The following is a 15,746-nucleotide window of genomic DNA, read 5'->3' as shown; positions in this document are numbered from 1 at the left end:
AGATGTGGCCACAAAGAGTCAGAGATAACTCAATAATGACCAAACAACAAAAAGTAAGATCACAGTTTGGGGACTTCTCTATTATAACTTTAAATTGTTTTTCAGAATGGCTGAATTAAGTCCATGAAAAGTGAGGAGGGAGTAATCAGGAGAGACCTTGAGACCTTAAACAATTTGATGAGTCTCTCCAACTAAATTGATTACAGTATAGGACCAGGACTTTGGTTAAAGGATATCTTTCAAGTAGGTAGACATGTGCTTTAGCACCCAACTTTAACAGCAGAGTATTAGTATACTTGTCTTCCCACACCCCTCCAATAGAGGCAATTTCCACTCTTTCCTCACCATTGTCAATTGATAAAGTACAATGAAATCTCAGAGGAAATTTAATTTGCATTCTTATAAGTTATTATCAGTTGTTGTATATTGTTGAGCATTTTATGATCAAACATTCCAATGGATATTGATCAGTCACTTTTCTTACTGACTATTCATATATTTTGACTGCTATATATTGTGGAATGCCTCTTAGGCTTATCCATTTGTATAAATTCCCTTGCAAAGCATCTTCTTTTGCCAACGCATTCTTCTGCAAAAGCAGAGAGCATTCTATTATGAAGTATTTACCCTTGAATGCTACTAGTATATTGCTTATAGATTAGTAACATTCTCTTCCCCCACTACAGTGTCTGGTACATAATAATGTAAAGCCAAGCATGAGCAGCTTTCTAGAGGACTGCTGCTGTAAAAAGCTTTCAAGGTTCTGATTACATAGTATAGCAAACTCTCTATTTATTCAATAACAAATCAGAGCAAAATATTCACAGAAAATCAAGGTACAGCATTCACAATGTTGCAACTTATCACAGAAAATCAAAATACACAACTCAACAACTTATCACTAAAATGGCCACATAGTTTTCACCAAAGTGGTCACATAGTTTTCAACAAAGTACAATCATTTAGGAAGCCAATCATTTAGTAACTCAATCATTCAATCATCCTTAAGGATTCTTGCCTCCTTAAGGATCACAAAGTATAAAAGTCAAAGTTCTCCACCCATGGGATGCAATTAAGTTACAACTTCAACAGTCACTACTCTGTACCCTCTTAAGGGGTAATGGAAAGTACAAAAGCCATCTACCCCTAGGTCACAAGTAAATTGCAATTTCATCAGTCACTACTCAGTAGTCTATTTCATCAGTCACTACTCAATTTCCTCAGTCAATTTCATAAGTCACTACTCAGTCAATTTCATCAGTCACTACTAAAAGACAGAGAGGTCTTTTCATCTTGACTCAGGGCAGGCTTTCAGCTCCCATGGTTCCTTTTCCATGGTCCCAGCTCCTGCCCGAATCTAACCAACTGCCACCTGAGTTCAAAGGCAGACAGCTCCCAGTTCCTTGTCCAGCTCTCTATGCAGTTCCTGTTCCACACTGAAGCTCACAGTGTCCAGTCCATCTCAAATCCTTCACAGTCTCTGCTCCTGGGAAGACAAGGCTTAACAAAGTCACAAGAACATTCATCCACATTAACAAAGTGACAACAACATTTGTACAAACAACAACATTTGTACAAAGTACTGGCACTGCAGCCATATTTCCTCAGTCTTCTGCAGCTCTGGATGGCCTTCAGAAATCCTCTGTCTGGGCCTCAGAAGTCATCAGCACCATAAGCTTCCTTATCAAAATCAAAATCACTTCATCCAACCTCCACATGGCTTGCTCCAAGAAATTCTGTCTCAGTTCTCAATTCTCATTCTTCTTCTCAGTTCTTCTCAATTCTCAGTTCAGTCTTCAGTCCAGCAGCAACTGCCCTGCCTCCACAATGCTTACCCCAGGAAATTCTGACAGTCCAGCTTGTGCTCTTCCTTAAATACGGTATAGCTCCTCCAGCAACAGAAGTTCCCTGTTCAGCCTTTTCCTGTTATTCCAGCAACAGGGGATCATACCTTCTGTTTCTTTAACAGAGGCTTAATTTGAAACTAGGTGCTAACTACCTCTTAGCTTGGCAATACAAAAGGATCTTCAAATGTCATTACTATTACGATTAGATATTTAGTTAATTAATTGTTGCAAATCCACTGTCTCTGCTTACATCATCCTACTGCTATTCCCAATTCTCACACCTCTCTGGAGAACCATTCTTAACAGGCTAAGTGAAAATGATATACAGAGAGGAGGCAACACTGTGTAGTATATAGATTGCTTGACTTGAGGTTAAGAAGAGTTAGGCTCAGGGGGCAGAGCCAAGATGGTGTAGTAAAAGCAGGGACTTGCTTGAACTTCCCCCCCAAACCTCTCTAAATACCTGTTAAAAATCACTCTAAACAAATTCTAGAGCTGCAGAACCCACAAAATGACAGAGTGAAACAAATTTCCAACTAGAAGGTTGACAGGAAAGGTCTGTTGCACCAGTCTGAGAGAAGAGTACAGTCCAGTGTTGGCTGCACCAGCACAGACTTGACCAGAGCAATCCGCAGGGGATTGAATCACTGGCAGCTGTAGCAATTTCAAGACTTCTCAACCCACAAACTCCAAAGACAATTTAGAAGGTCAGTAAGAAGGATCTGTTGGACCTAGATAAGAGAAGAGCAAGGTCTGATCTTGGCCCCAGCCCCAGGGCAGAGACAGTAGTGGCAGTGGCTGCTTTTGGAGCTCTTGGCCAACAAATGGTGAGGGGATCCAGTGGCTAATCAGAGGTGGATTGCAGGGATCTCTTTGGTGGCACTGAGGCAGGATTCTCTTGCTTTGCCTGTGCTTGGATCTGAGTCACAATCCTAGGAGGTGGTCCTAAGGAGGAGTGCTGGTGTGGCAGAGCTTATGGTGGTGGTAGAGAGGGAATCCTCTTCAAAGTTCCAAGGTAGAAAAAAGTTCTTGTGGTCACTCACAGACCAGAGCACAGTCCAGGAAAGGAGTAAATACCTCTCCCTCATCATGCAACCTTGGAAGAACTGAAAATTTACAGGCCCCTAGAAGTATCTCTGAAAACAGCTGCTCAAAACCCCTGAACTTGGGAAAACACACCTTCCACACAGGAAGCAAAGACCTTCCTTAACAAAAAATAAAAAGTCAAGTAATTGCCTGGGGAAATGGGCAAACAGTGGGAAAAAAAAATCTCACATTATAGAATCTTACTTTGGTGGCAAGGAAGATCAAAACAAAAAACTAGAAGAAGGCAACAAAGTCAAAACTCTTACATCCAAAGCCTCCAAGAAAAGTAAGAATTGGTCACAGGTCATGGAAGACAGATTAAGAAATCATAAAACAAAACCAAAAAATGAAAAAAATAGAAGATAACGTGAAATATCTCATTGGAAAAAAACAATTCACCTGGAAAATAGATCCAGGAGAGAAATCCAAAAATTATTGGACTACCCGAAAATCATGGTTAAAAAAAAGAGCCTAGACATCATATTTCAAGAAATTATCAAGGAAAACTGCCCTTATATTCTAGAAACAGAGGATAAAATAGAAATTGAAAGAATCCACCAATCACCTCCTCAAAGAGATCCCATAATGAAAACTCCTGGGAATATTATAACCAAATTCCAGAGTTCCCAGGTCAAGGAGAAAATATTGCAAGGAGCCAGAAAGAAAAAAAAATTCAAGTATTGTGAAGCCATAATTAGGATAATCCAAGATTTAGCAACTTCTACATTAAAGGATCAGAGGCCTTTAAATATCATATACTGGAGGGCAAAGGAGCTAGGATAGCAACCAAGAATCATCTATTCAGCAAAACTAAGTATAATCCATGAGGGGAAAATGAATATTCAATCAGAGCATTATGAGAAAAAACCAGAGCTAAATAGAAAATTTGACCTTCAAATATAAGACTCAAGAGAAGCATGAAAAGGTAAACAGGAAAAAGAAATTATAAGGGACTTATTAAAATTAAACTGTTTACATTTCTACATGGAAAGATGATATTTGTAACTCACAACACCTTTTTAATTATTAGGGTAGTTAGACAGAGTATATATAGACAGAGGACATAGGTATGAGTTGAATATGAAGGAGTGATATCTAAAAAATAAAATTAAGGGGTGAGAGAAGAATGTACTGGGAGAAAGAGAAAAGGAAAGGTAGAGAGAGTGAGATAAAATATCTCACATAAAAGAGGCAAGAAGAAATTTTTACAGTGGGGGGAGATGAAAGGGAGTGAGTGAACCTTACTCTACTCAGAATTGTCTCAAAGAGAGAATAGCATACACACTCAACTAGATATAGAAATCTATTTTACCCTACAGGAAAGTAGGAAGGAGTGGGATAAGATAAGGGGGGGGTGATAGAAGGGAGAACAGATTAGGGGAGGGAGTGATAAGAAGCAAAACACTTTAAAAAAAAAAATATATATATATATATATATTTACTTACTTTTAGTTTAGAACATTCAGTTCTACAAGCTTTTGAGTTCCTAATTTTCTCCCACTCCTTCTCCTCCCTCAATCCCCTCCATCGTGGCATGCAATCTGATATAGGTTCTATAAATACTTTCACATTAAACATTACTCATGTTGTAAAGAAGGATTATAACCAATGGAATGAATGAGAAAGAAGGAACAAAACAAAACAGAAAAGAGAGAGAGCAAGTAGTTTGCTTCACTGTGCATCCAGATTCCTTAAATCTTCTCTGGATGTGGATAGCCTTTTCCATCAGGAGTCCTTTGGAGTTGTCTTATAACCTTGCATTGCTGAGATGAAGCAAAACACTTTTGAGGAGGGACAGGGTGAAAGGAAACAGGGGGTCACAGGATGGAGGGAAATACAGTTAGTCTTTCACAACTTGACGATTATGGAATTGTTTTGCATGACTACAAGTATATAACCTATATTGAACTGCTTGCCTTCTCAATGGTGGAGGGGAGGGAAGAAAGGAGGGAATTTGGAACTCAAGGTTTTAAAAATGTTAAAATTATTTTTACATGTAACCAGGGAAAAATAAAATACTAAATGAAAATAAGACAGGTTCAACATTACTTCATATGCTTACTAGCTGTGTGACCATGGGCAAATCACTTGACCTCTGTGATCTTCAGTTTCACCATCTCTCAAATGGAGATAATACTGTAGCATCTCTCTCACAGAACTGTTGTGAAGCTCTAATGAGATACTGCATATGAAGGTACTTTACAAACCTTAAACCACAATGTAAATATCCACTGTTACTACTCTAATATCCTGTCACTGAGCAAATACAGCCAGGCCTTTCTGAGTCGACTTTAAAACAAAACATTTCTCTTTTCTTCAGGAAAGAAAGGCCCTGACAACTTACTCAGGGTAGCTAAGCTCTTGCTCAGTCAATTCCTTCCAAAGTGATGGAAGCACCATGTTGCATGGGCATTTGTGGTTTCTCCAGGGAAGTATCCTTGAAGTAAAGCCAATTCTTCTTGCTCCTGTTTACCCATTTTCCCCAGTCTTCCACCACTTGCACCAAGCATAACCCAAATGGCACTAGAAGGGGATTCAGGAAAGCTGAATTCTAGTATTGGATCTACCATTCACCTGCTGTATGACAAGTGACTTCACCTCTCAGGACCTCAGTTTTCTCAACTCCAAAATTAAATGCTTGGACTACATGAAACCTGTAGTCTCTTCCAAATCTGATATTCTCTAAGTCTAGGTAACTTTAGAACTGTGAGAAAGAAGAGAGGCAAAACCATATCTGAATAGGAAATCTCTAGGGGAAGTGGAGAAATGCCTAGCAACTTTTCTGTCTAAAAGAAAAGATGGAATTGAAGAATTTCTTTCACAATGATAATAACTAGCACTTTAAACTTTGCAGAGCACTTTAAATATAAAATCAATTCATGCACAAGTTAAGACACCACCCAATAATGTCATTGGCCCTCTTTGAAAAAAAAGAAGAAACAACAACATTGAAATATAGTCATTCATTTGACACAACAGCCATGGAAGGCAGGTGCTATTGGTATTCCCATTTTATTGATAAGGAAACAGAGACCGAGAGAGGTTAAGTGACTAGCTCAGAGTCACGCAGTTATTAAATGCCTGGGCAGGATATGAACTCAGATTTTTCTGACCTATAACTATCCAAATCCAGGTCTATATCCTCTAATAAGCCTAACTGCTATGCTTCTTTTATCCTTGTAAACCTTTGAGGCAATAATTTCTCAGGGCCATCTATAACAGCCAAGTGGAGAGAACATGGCAGAGATGATATCAAGGATGATGCAGAGTCTTGTCAACCTCATCATGTATAGGGAGCTACTGCTAAGACCACAATCAGGAATACGGGGGGAAAGAATTCCATAGGCACTGATACCAACCTAGATTTTTAACACTGCTATATTTAGGACCTGCTCTCCCTGTATGTATCTGATGCTTTTCAACATCTTCAAATCATTATAATCACAGGCAGTTAAGAAATCTATGTTTAAAAGAACTTTGTAAATTATTGCTATTAATTATTCCCCAGACCACATATTATTTTTATCAACCCTTTTACTCTCTTGTACCTTATTACTTCCTTTTTCCTTACCCGCTTCACAATAAAAGTACTTAATGCTATAGAATGAAGTGTCTTAAATTTTCTGCTCACTCGCAATAAATTGTTACTTTCTCAGGGCAAAGATGCAAATCAATGACTTTTTTCCTTTGCTATTCTAAAGGGTGTGTGTGTGTGTGTGTGTGTGTGTGTGTGTGTATGTGTATGTGTGTGTGTGTGTGTGTGTGTGTGTGTGTGTGTGGCTTCCATGGGGTTTAAAAGGGACTTTTAAAATTCAAATACTACTTTTTTTTTTCATTTTATTTTGCATGAAGTGATAGGCACAGGAGTGGAAGAATGGTATAAAGAGTTGGCTTCAGATTCAGGAAAGTATGAATTCCAACTCCAACTCTGACAAATGCTCTCTTTGTGACCCCGGGCAAATCATGTAGCCTTTCAGTGTTCCAAGCAACTCAGAGGCTATAAATTATGGATTGGTTGCATATCTGTATTGGTAGAAGGAACACAGACCCATATAAAAAGAAAAAAAGAAATCTGATATGGATAAAATGATTCAGATCCTTAGAGCAAATGACAAACTTGGATTTCTTCCTACATAGGGAAGATTAAACCAATGAATTGAGAGCTGAAAAGTTTTTTTGTTTGGTTGGATTTATTTTTATTCTTGGCCTGAATTGTAACCACCAAGGATGAGTGAAATTTGATTTTATTTCTGGCTGAGATTGTTGTCGGTGGAATTCTGGATGGCATATAACAATGGTCAGCCTAAAGAGTCATGTTTCAATGGGACTTAAAAAAATCAAACTACCTCTATCATGTATGAACCTATTCTGAAATGTTACCACAAATTCCCATTACTTCAAAAGCTATAAACCTTTAAAAAAAATTTCATCTCACTAATTGAAATTTATTTTAGAATCATTGACTATCAAAGCCAGATAACTCTTTTAAATTATTTTATCTAACTTTATAGATGAGGAAACTGAGGCCTCAGAATGTTGAGTGATTTCACTGTGGTCACATATTTGGGTGGTGGCAGAGCTGGGAATAAAACTTAGATTTACTAATTCACCTAGTCCAATATCCATTTTTTCTTTACTATACTGCCTATCTCATACAAAATTAATTTCAAAGTGATAGAAAAAAACAAAAACTGTCTAACATATGTTTGTAATCCCTGCTATTGAATGCTTTGTAGGTAGTAGATCTCTTGAGATCAGGAATTCTGAGCTCTAGTGGCATTAATATGGTAATCTCTTAGGATTAAGGTGCCACTGGGCACTGAGAAGTGGCCCAGGTTAGAAAGTAGAATAAGTCATCAAGCTCCCTAAGCATCAGAATAGGGTTGACCCCAGGAGTAGCCTGGGAAGGGAGGAAAGCAGGAAGGGTGGAGTCCCAGTTTCATCTTCTAATACTTCCTTTTATATATTCTACCTGCCTGAGGGGGAAAAAAATCTAAAAAAAAATCTAAAAAATGTCACACTTATCTGAATGTAAACAGTCAACACTATAAAGTCATTATCACATATATATTAAAAATTGTTCATAGGGTCATTGATTTAAAGGCAGAAAAGAAATTAAAGGACATCTACCCTAAACTCCTCATTTTATAGATGAAGAAACTGAGGTTAGTAATGGTTAAAATGACTTGCCCCAGGTCACTCAGGTAGTAAGTGGTAAAACCAGGTGCTATCACTCCAAATCAAATCTAATACACTTTCCAAATGCCCCCCCCGCCCCCTGCCCCATTCCTAGTTGACATTAAGCAGTTACATAAAAAATGGCTACTTTGACCTACCTGTGCCAGCATATTTCACAGCTTCAATACCTCTCAGCTCCCTAATACTCCAGTGGATCCTTGGTCTTCTCCATGTTTTAATTCCTCACAATGATGCAAATTACAACAGTTCATGCTTGTTTTTGCTGTTGTTGTTCAGTGGAGTCCAATTTTTTGTGACCCCATTTGGGGTTTTCTTTCACAAAGGTACGAGAGTGGTTTGCCATTTCCTTCTCCAACTCATTTTACAGATGAGGAAAATAAGGCAAACAGCCCTAAGTCACTTGCCCAGGGTCACATAGGTAGTAATTATCTGAGGCCAGATTTGAACTCAGGAAGAGTTGCTGACTTCTGTTCTGGCATTCTATCCACTATGCCTCCTACTTGCCCTTCATGCTTCCTATTTCTTCATAATTTATACCTATTTTTTTCCACAAATTCACTCTGTTTGGGAGGGGATCCAGACACCCATTGCTTTGGAAGACTTCCTTTCATTCTCTTTACATTGTGTGGATACCAACAGGACATGGGGACTTCCCACTGATTGTCCCTCATTCTTCATAACCAACCATTTTCTTTCCTAGTCATACATTTCTTTGATGACAAGCTCTACAATGCTTCTTCTTTGGAATTCCTTATTTGCAAAGTGTCTAGCATGTTACCCCCTAACCATGCCCACAAGAAACTTCTCTATTGCCCTCTCAGTGACTCTCAACTTCAGTTTTTACATGACTCACTTTTTGCACAGCATCACCAGAAAAAATACTGATCTTGAAAATTACATTCTTCTTAACCCCTTATTATGAGACCTGAAGAACATTTTCAAAATTCTAAACTCTCTTTGTATCTTTACAGGCACAAGATTGCAAGAGACTAGGAACAATGTCTACCTTATTTCCACTCAAAAATATAGGCAGCCCATGCTTTTTGACAAAAAAGAAACCCCATTTTCTGGTTGGGGGGTCATACTCCTGGAGAAAAGATGTTGATAAGACCTTCTAAGACCAATGGTTAGATATTAAAAGAAGGTTGATTTCTATTTAAAATGAGCTACAGCTTCCTAAAAAGTAAGGCTGCCTGCAAAGTGAAATGGGCTGCCTTATAGAGTAGGGAATTCTCTGTCAACGTGGTTCTTCAGGTAGAGGACAGATGACCACTTGTTGGAGATGGACTTCAGGTAGAGTTTGAGCTGGCAGACCCCTAAGTTCCCTACCATCTCTATATACCAACTGTATAATTCTTTATGTCATTTGACTCTAGTTCTGTCCCTAGAAAAGTAGAATCAATCTAATCTCACAAGAAGGCAACCTGATATAAGGAAAAATTATCCAACAATTAGAGTTATCCAAAAATAGAAAAAGCTGCCAAAAATAAAATGTATCTCTAATTTCCTGGAAGTATTCATTTGGAAGCTAGATAACTATTTATCTGAGATGTTATAGAGAAAGCTTAACTGTCCTTGTCTTGCTTGAACTAGATGACCTATGAGGTCATTTCAATGGTCTTTCAGTTCTGAAATCCTGTGATAGTTTGATCCTATTAAGATATTAAGATTAAGACTCTTCCTTTTTCCTGAACATGGCCCAAGCTTTCCCACATTTACTCAGATCACAGATATCAAACTCACAGCCAGTGTTAATGAGATTTGAATTGGATTAAAATATAATTGGGAAATAATTAGTAAAATAGACTTCTAGGGGGTAGAGCAATGATGGCAGATTAGAATAAGGCCTACAGCAAAGCTCCCCAAATATTCTGTTCTAAACAACACTGAAATAAAGCCTCACATTGAATTCTAGAGCAGCAGAACCAACCAAAGGTTGGAGTGAAACCTTTCCAAATCCAAGATAACTTGGGAGGTTGAAAGGAGAGATCCATGACACTGAGGTAAGGTGGCCTAGAGTCCCCATGGTGGCAATACCAGTGGTGGGCCTTGGAGACAGAGGTAGCAGCAGTAGCTTCAGGAGCCCTCAAGCCAGAGATGGTAAGGGATAAGGCAATTGGTCAGAAAGATTTTAAGTGACAGGACCAGTCACTACTTGGCAACTCAATTGCCTATGCTCACTTCTGGGTCAAAGTTCCAGGGGAGAAAGGAGCAATTTTGATCCCAAAGGAGCAGGGACCCTAAGGATCAGCATTATTTATAGCTGCAAGGAGTCAAAAACCCTTCTAAGGTAAGGATCAGAGAGATCAGAAGAGTGGTGACCACACCCCTCCCAGGATCACACCACTTTGGAAGCACTAAAAACTTTAAAACTCTCAGAACTAGATCTGAAAACAGAAACATGAATGAACCTAAAGTTTGGTACCATGTCCCCTGCCACTCTGGTGATAGAGCCCAATTTTAAGATAAACTTCAAAGTCAAGAGATAGGTTGAAAAAAAAATGACCAAACAGCAAAGAACCTGACCATATAAGCTACTATGGTGATAAGGAAAAGAAACTCAGAAGAAACAACAATGTCAAAACAGCTACGAACAAGCATCAAAAGGGGAGGAGGAGCGGGGGACAGTAAAAGGGTTGGAGAGGGTACAAATTAGACACAAGCTCAATAAGAATTCCTGAAAAAGATAAAATCAAATAAGAGAGAGAGAAGAAAATTGAGAAAAAAAGGAGAGCAATGCAAGAAAACTAGGGGGGAAAATTATTAACAGCTTGTAAATGAGGCATAAAAAATACTGAAGTAAATAACAACTTTAAAAAAATAGAATTGACCAAATATTAGAAGAGGAACAAAAATTAACGAAGAAAACAATTGCTTACAAATTAGAATTGGCAAATGGAATCTAATGCCTCCAGGAGACATTGAGACACAATTAAACAAAGTCAAAAGGATGAAAAAAATAGAAGAAAATATGAATGATATCATCAGAAAAACAATTGATCGGGAAAATAGCCTGAGGAGACATAAATTAATGATTATTTATTTAGTAATTATTGAACTACCTGAACTCCGTGATCAAAGATCATGGTCCAACCATTCTGGAGAATAGTTTGAAACTATACCCAAAAGGACTATCAAACTGTCTATACCCTTTGACCCAGCCATATCATGAGTAGGTCTGTATCCCAAAGAAATCAAAGGGAAAAGAATCTATATGTACACAAATATTTATAGCAGCTCTTATTGTGGTAGCAAATAATTGAAAATTGAGGGAATGCCCATCAATTGGGGAATGGCTGAATAAATAGTGGCATATGGTTGTGATGGAATACTATTGTGCTATAAGAAATGACGAGGGGGCCGTGTAACCTTGAGCAAGTTACTTAACCCCAATTGCTTTAAAAAAAAAAAAAGAAATGATGAGGGGCCTGGTTTCAGAAAAAGACATGGGAAGCCTTAGATGAACTGATGCAAAATGAAGTGAGCAGAGCTAGTAGAAAGTAACAGCAATATTGTAATGATCAACTGTGAAAGACTTAGCTACTCTGATCAAGACAGTGATCTGAGACAATTCCAAAAACTCATTATAAAATATTACTCCACTCCAGTGAGACAACTGGTGAACTCTCAGTGCAGATTGAAACATACTTTACCACTTTATTTTTTTATGCAACATGGCTAAATGGGAAAATATTTCACATGACTTCACATGTATAATAGATATCTTATTTCTTGCCTTCTCATTGAGTAGGTATGGACTGGAGGGAGGTAGAGAATATGAAACTCAACATTTTAAAAGTTGAACATTAAAAATGAATAGATAAAATAGGAAAGTAGCATAAAACAAAAATAAAATCATATTTTAACATCAAGTCAATATGCAGCCTACAGGAATCCTTATGTATGGATTAGGGGTCCTTATTTCTTTGACTTTGACTCCATTGACTCAGACTATTACTTCTGTTTACAACATATTTCCATTGCACTTGTACCTAACAAAAAAAATCCATTTCTACAACCCAGCTCACAACACTTGTACCATTGTCAGGACCTATGATTTCATCAGAATAAGGAACACACAAGGTGAAAACTGTACCTATGTAAATTATGAACTCCATCCATTTGTCTCTGGTATATTGCTTTGTATTCTATATCCTATTACTCTGTCAGCTATTTGAGAGATGAATTATTACACATCTCTATACTCATCATAACATCTATCACTACGATTTACATGAATTAAATATTCAAATATTTGTTAAACGAATAAATCCACATTTCTTTCCATTAATAGTATGTGTTTTTTAAGTCTCTTATGTTTAAACTTTTTCATAACTAAATTACCTGTCTCAGAGTCATTCTAATACTTTCTTTACCAAATGGGCCCCTTCTCTCTCTCTCTCTCTCTCTCTCTCTCTCTCTCTCTCTCTCTCTCTCTCTCTCTCTCCTTTCATAAAACCCTTCAATCCTGCAATTTGAAGGCGTTTTAAAGGTCTCAATTCAACTTGTACCCAAAGTATGAATCACACCTAAACATACCCTACAAATCCATCTCCACCTGAATCTTTCTACTGAAAAGAAACTAATTGCATTCTAAGATATTCTATTCTATTCTGAGAAAGGGCAAGGGAAGAAGCATTTATTAAGTGCTTACTATATACTGCTACTGTACTAAGCACTTTATAAATAGTACCTCATTTGATACTTCTAATTATTACAAAGTTTTTCCTTAACTTGACCTTAATTCAGCCCTTGCAGTTTCTCCACATTGCTCCCCCTTCTACCTTCAAGGACCATGCAGAATAAATAGTATTTCTTTTCTCTCTGATAGTCCTTTAAATATTTGAAGATAGTTATCATCAGTTATCTTCTTCTAGTTTAACATTCAAAGATCTTATGATTAATTACCATTATTATGACAAAAATTCCATTCTTTCTACTATGTGCAAAAGCAAAAACAAAACAACTCTGGGCACTGCTAGACACAGGTTATAAAGACAAAAGCAAAAGAGTCCCTCAAGAAGCTTACATTTGCCTAAGTGGTAGGAAAATGGGAGTATACCACATGTACATGAGTAAGTATGATACAAGGTAAACTGGAAAATTAAGAAAGTTTCATGGAGAAGATAGTCTAAAGTGAATGAGGACAAGAATTCCTGGAGGCAGAGATGAGGAAGGCATACCTTCCAGTCATTGGAAATGGCCTACACAGATACAAACAGAGGAGATAGAGTATGGGATTTTCAGAAATAGCTAGATATCCCAGTTTGTGTGCAATGTAAACATGAAGGGAGAAGTGATATGAAGTGCTAGTCTGGAAAGGCAGATAGGAATCTGACTGCAGAGGCTGTCTTTTATGCTGGAGGCTATGGGGGAGCTATTGAAGGTTGAATTCAAAACCCTTCACCATCCAAGTCACCCTCCAGTGGATATGATCGAACATGGCAATGCCCCTTCTAAAAATGAAGTATCCAAAAGTAAATAAAATACTCCAAATATGGTAACCACTAAGGCAAGATTCAAGGGGAATCACATTTCTCTTGCACTGGGCATTGTACTTCTATTATGAAATCCTAATTGAAATCAACATTTTTGACTGCATTTATACCTCCACTTATTCTTCTTGAGTTTAAAGAATATAAAAGCTCCTATAGTTTTTTCACATTAATTTCTAGTCATATCTTTCTCCATCTTATAATTATGAGGTTGTCTTTTTTTTAATTCCCAGTGGGAAACTTAATGTCCATTAAGTATAGTCTTATTGACTTCAGTGTAACATTCCAACCCACTGAGGTTTTTTGGGATTCCCATACTTTTATGTATTGTATGAGATCTCTCTTCTGGTCCTACTTAGTCTATAAATGTGATTCCTTTGCCATCTATATCTTCATCCAAATCATTGATAAGATGTTAGACAGGACCAAGTCAAGCAGAGAGCTCTACTTCACACAGGTAGAAACATCTCTCCAGGTTGATTGGAACCTTTTTATTAATCAATATTCCCTGATTGGCAATGTGGCATAGTAGAGAGAAAGCCAGACTCAGAATGAAGACGTCCTGGATATGCATTCCACGTATAGCACATACTGGCTATGTGACCCTGGGCAAGTCATTCAACCTCTTAATGCTGTACACAACTATCAAAGACTATAGGTTACAGACAAGGCACCAAACTTCATTGCTAGAGTTTAATTCCCTATGCCAATGAAATGACAAGTTTCTCCCCTAACCCTAAACCTATTCTTTGTATCTAGTCATTCATTCAGTTCCAATTCTATCTAGTTGCACTACTGTATACACACTATAACATGCTTATTTTCATTTTTTCTAGAAAGATCCAACTATCAGATTTACAACTACAAAGGACGTTAGAAGTCAATGCATCCAATGCCCTTATTGTACAGATGAGGAAACTGAGATTCATTTAGGTTAATTAACTTACTTGTCCAAGGTCACTCAACTGCCCTGTTTAAAGAAGAATTCAAACCTCTGTCCTCCAAGTCCAACACTCTATCCACTATACCCTGCTGTCTTTCTGTCATAGGAAATGAGCATTTCTTAAATACAGGTGATTCATGTCTGTGGAATTTCCCTGATCTGTCATTTTAGTAACCCAGTCAAAAAAGAACATGCAGTTAGTCTGGCTTGATCTATTCTTAATGAATATGGCTAACTTCTAGTGATCATATCCCCCTTTTGACAGTGGTTTATCAAAGGGATGGTTCACAAAATCATTTCTTAATATGTTTCAGAATTTAACTAGGAATTGGCATCAAGCTGACCAGCTTATAAGTATAAAGAACTGAGACTGATTGATTGTTGTCTTGTGACCATCTCACTATTCTGATTCCAGTATTTCACTCTGAAACTTTTCCATAAGTTTTAAAAGGAAGCAGGAATTCTGATAGTCTTTGGACTTTGCTGTACACTCTTTGGATGAGGTGGTTCTCAAGGACTCAGCTTCTTACTTTGACTACAGGCTGGTTCAGCACTTGCATATTTCTTATCAGCTGTATTAGCAATTATTTTTGTAGCTCTTACTTATTTTCCTAGAATCATATATTTATATTTATAGATTCAATACCTTAGAGGCTGAGTCCAATACCCTCATTTTACAAATGAGGAAACTGAGAAATCAATCAATCAATAAACATTTATTAAGTAATTCAATGACTTGCCCAGGATCACATAGCAATAAACAACTAGAGGAGGATTTGAACTCTTCCTAACTTGGAGTGATAGTGACCTATCAGCTTTATGTCTGTCTTGTCATCAATCTCCCATTAGATTTTTAACTCTTCAAAAGTCAGTCCTCCTGACATTCACCACACGTACCTATACCTTCTACATACCATGTTCAGTATATGTATGTACAACAGGCACTCAGTGATGATTAATTTGTCCTAAGTTTTCAACTTAAATATTTGTAACATGAAACCAATTTGTTCCTTCTTAGAGGTGATTGTGAGGCAGAACTAACAACTGGATTCAAATATTTTTATTAAGCTGTTGAATAAACATTGGAATTCATTTCAGGAACCTTGCAGTCATTTTATCTTTTACTCCAAAATCAGCTGTTGCATGTTTTGATCCATCTTAGTCAGGATAGCTAGT

At 37.5% G+C, this 15,746-nt stretch overlaps 1 protein-coding gene across 5 annotated transcripts in view; it reads left to right on the top strand.

Moving 5' to 3' along the window:
* Window positions 1-15,746, top strand: part of SLC35F3 (solute carrier family 35 member F3) — a 543,673-nt gene that overhangs the window by 164,065 nt on the left and 363,862 nt on the right. The window lies entirely within an intron of this gene.

This window comes from Petaurus breviceps, unplaced genomic scaffold (genome assembly GCF_028583685.1).
Source record: "Petaurus breviceps papuanus isolate PSGF00001 unplaced genomic scaffold, PetGlider_PUasm1.0 90650, whole genome shotgun sequence".
Classification (NCBI taxonomy): domain Eukaryota; kingdom Metazoa; phylum Chordata; class Mammalia; order Diprotodontia; family Petauridae; genus Petaurus; species Petaurus breviceps.
Note: the sequence above shows the minus strand (reverse complement) of the source record. Positions and strands in the feature narration are given on the sequence as shown.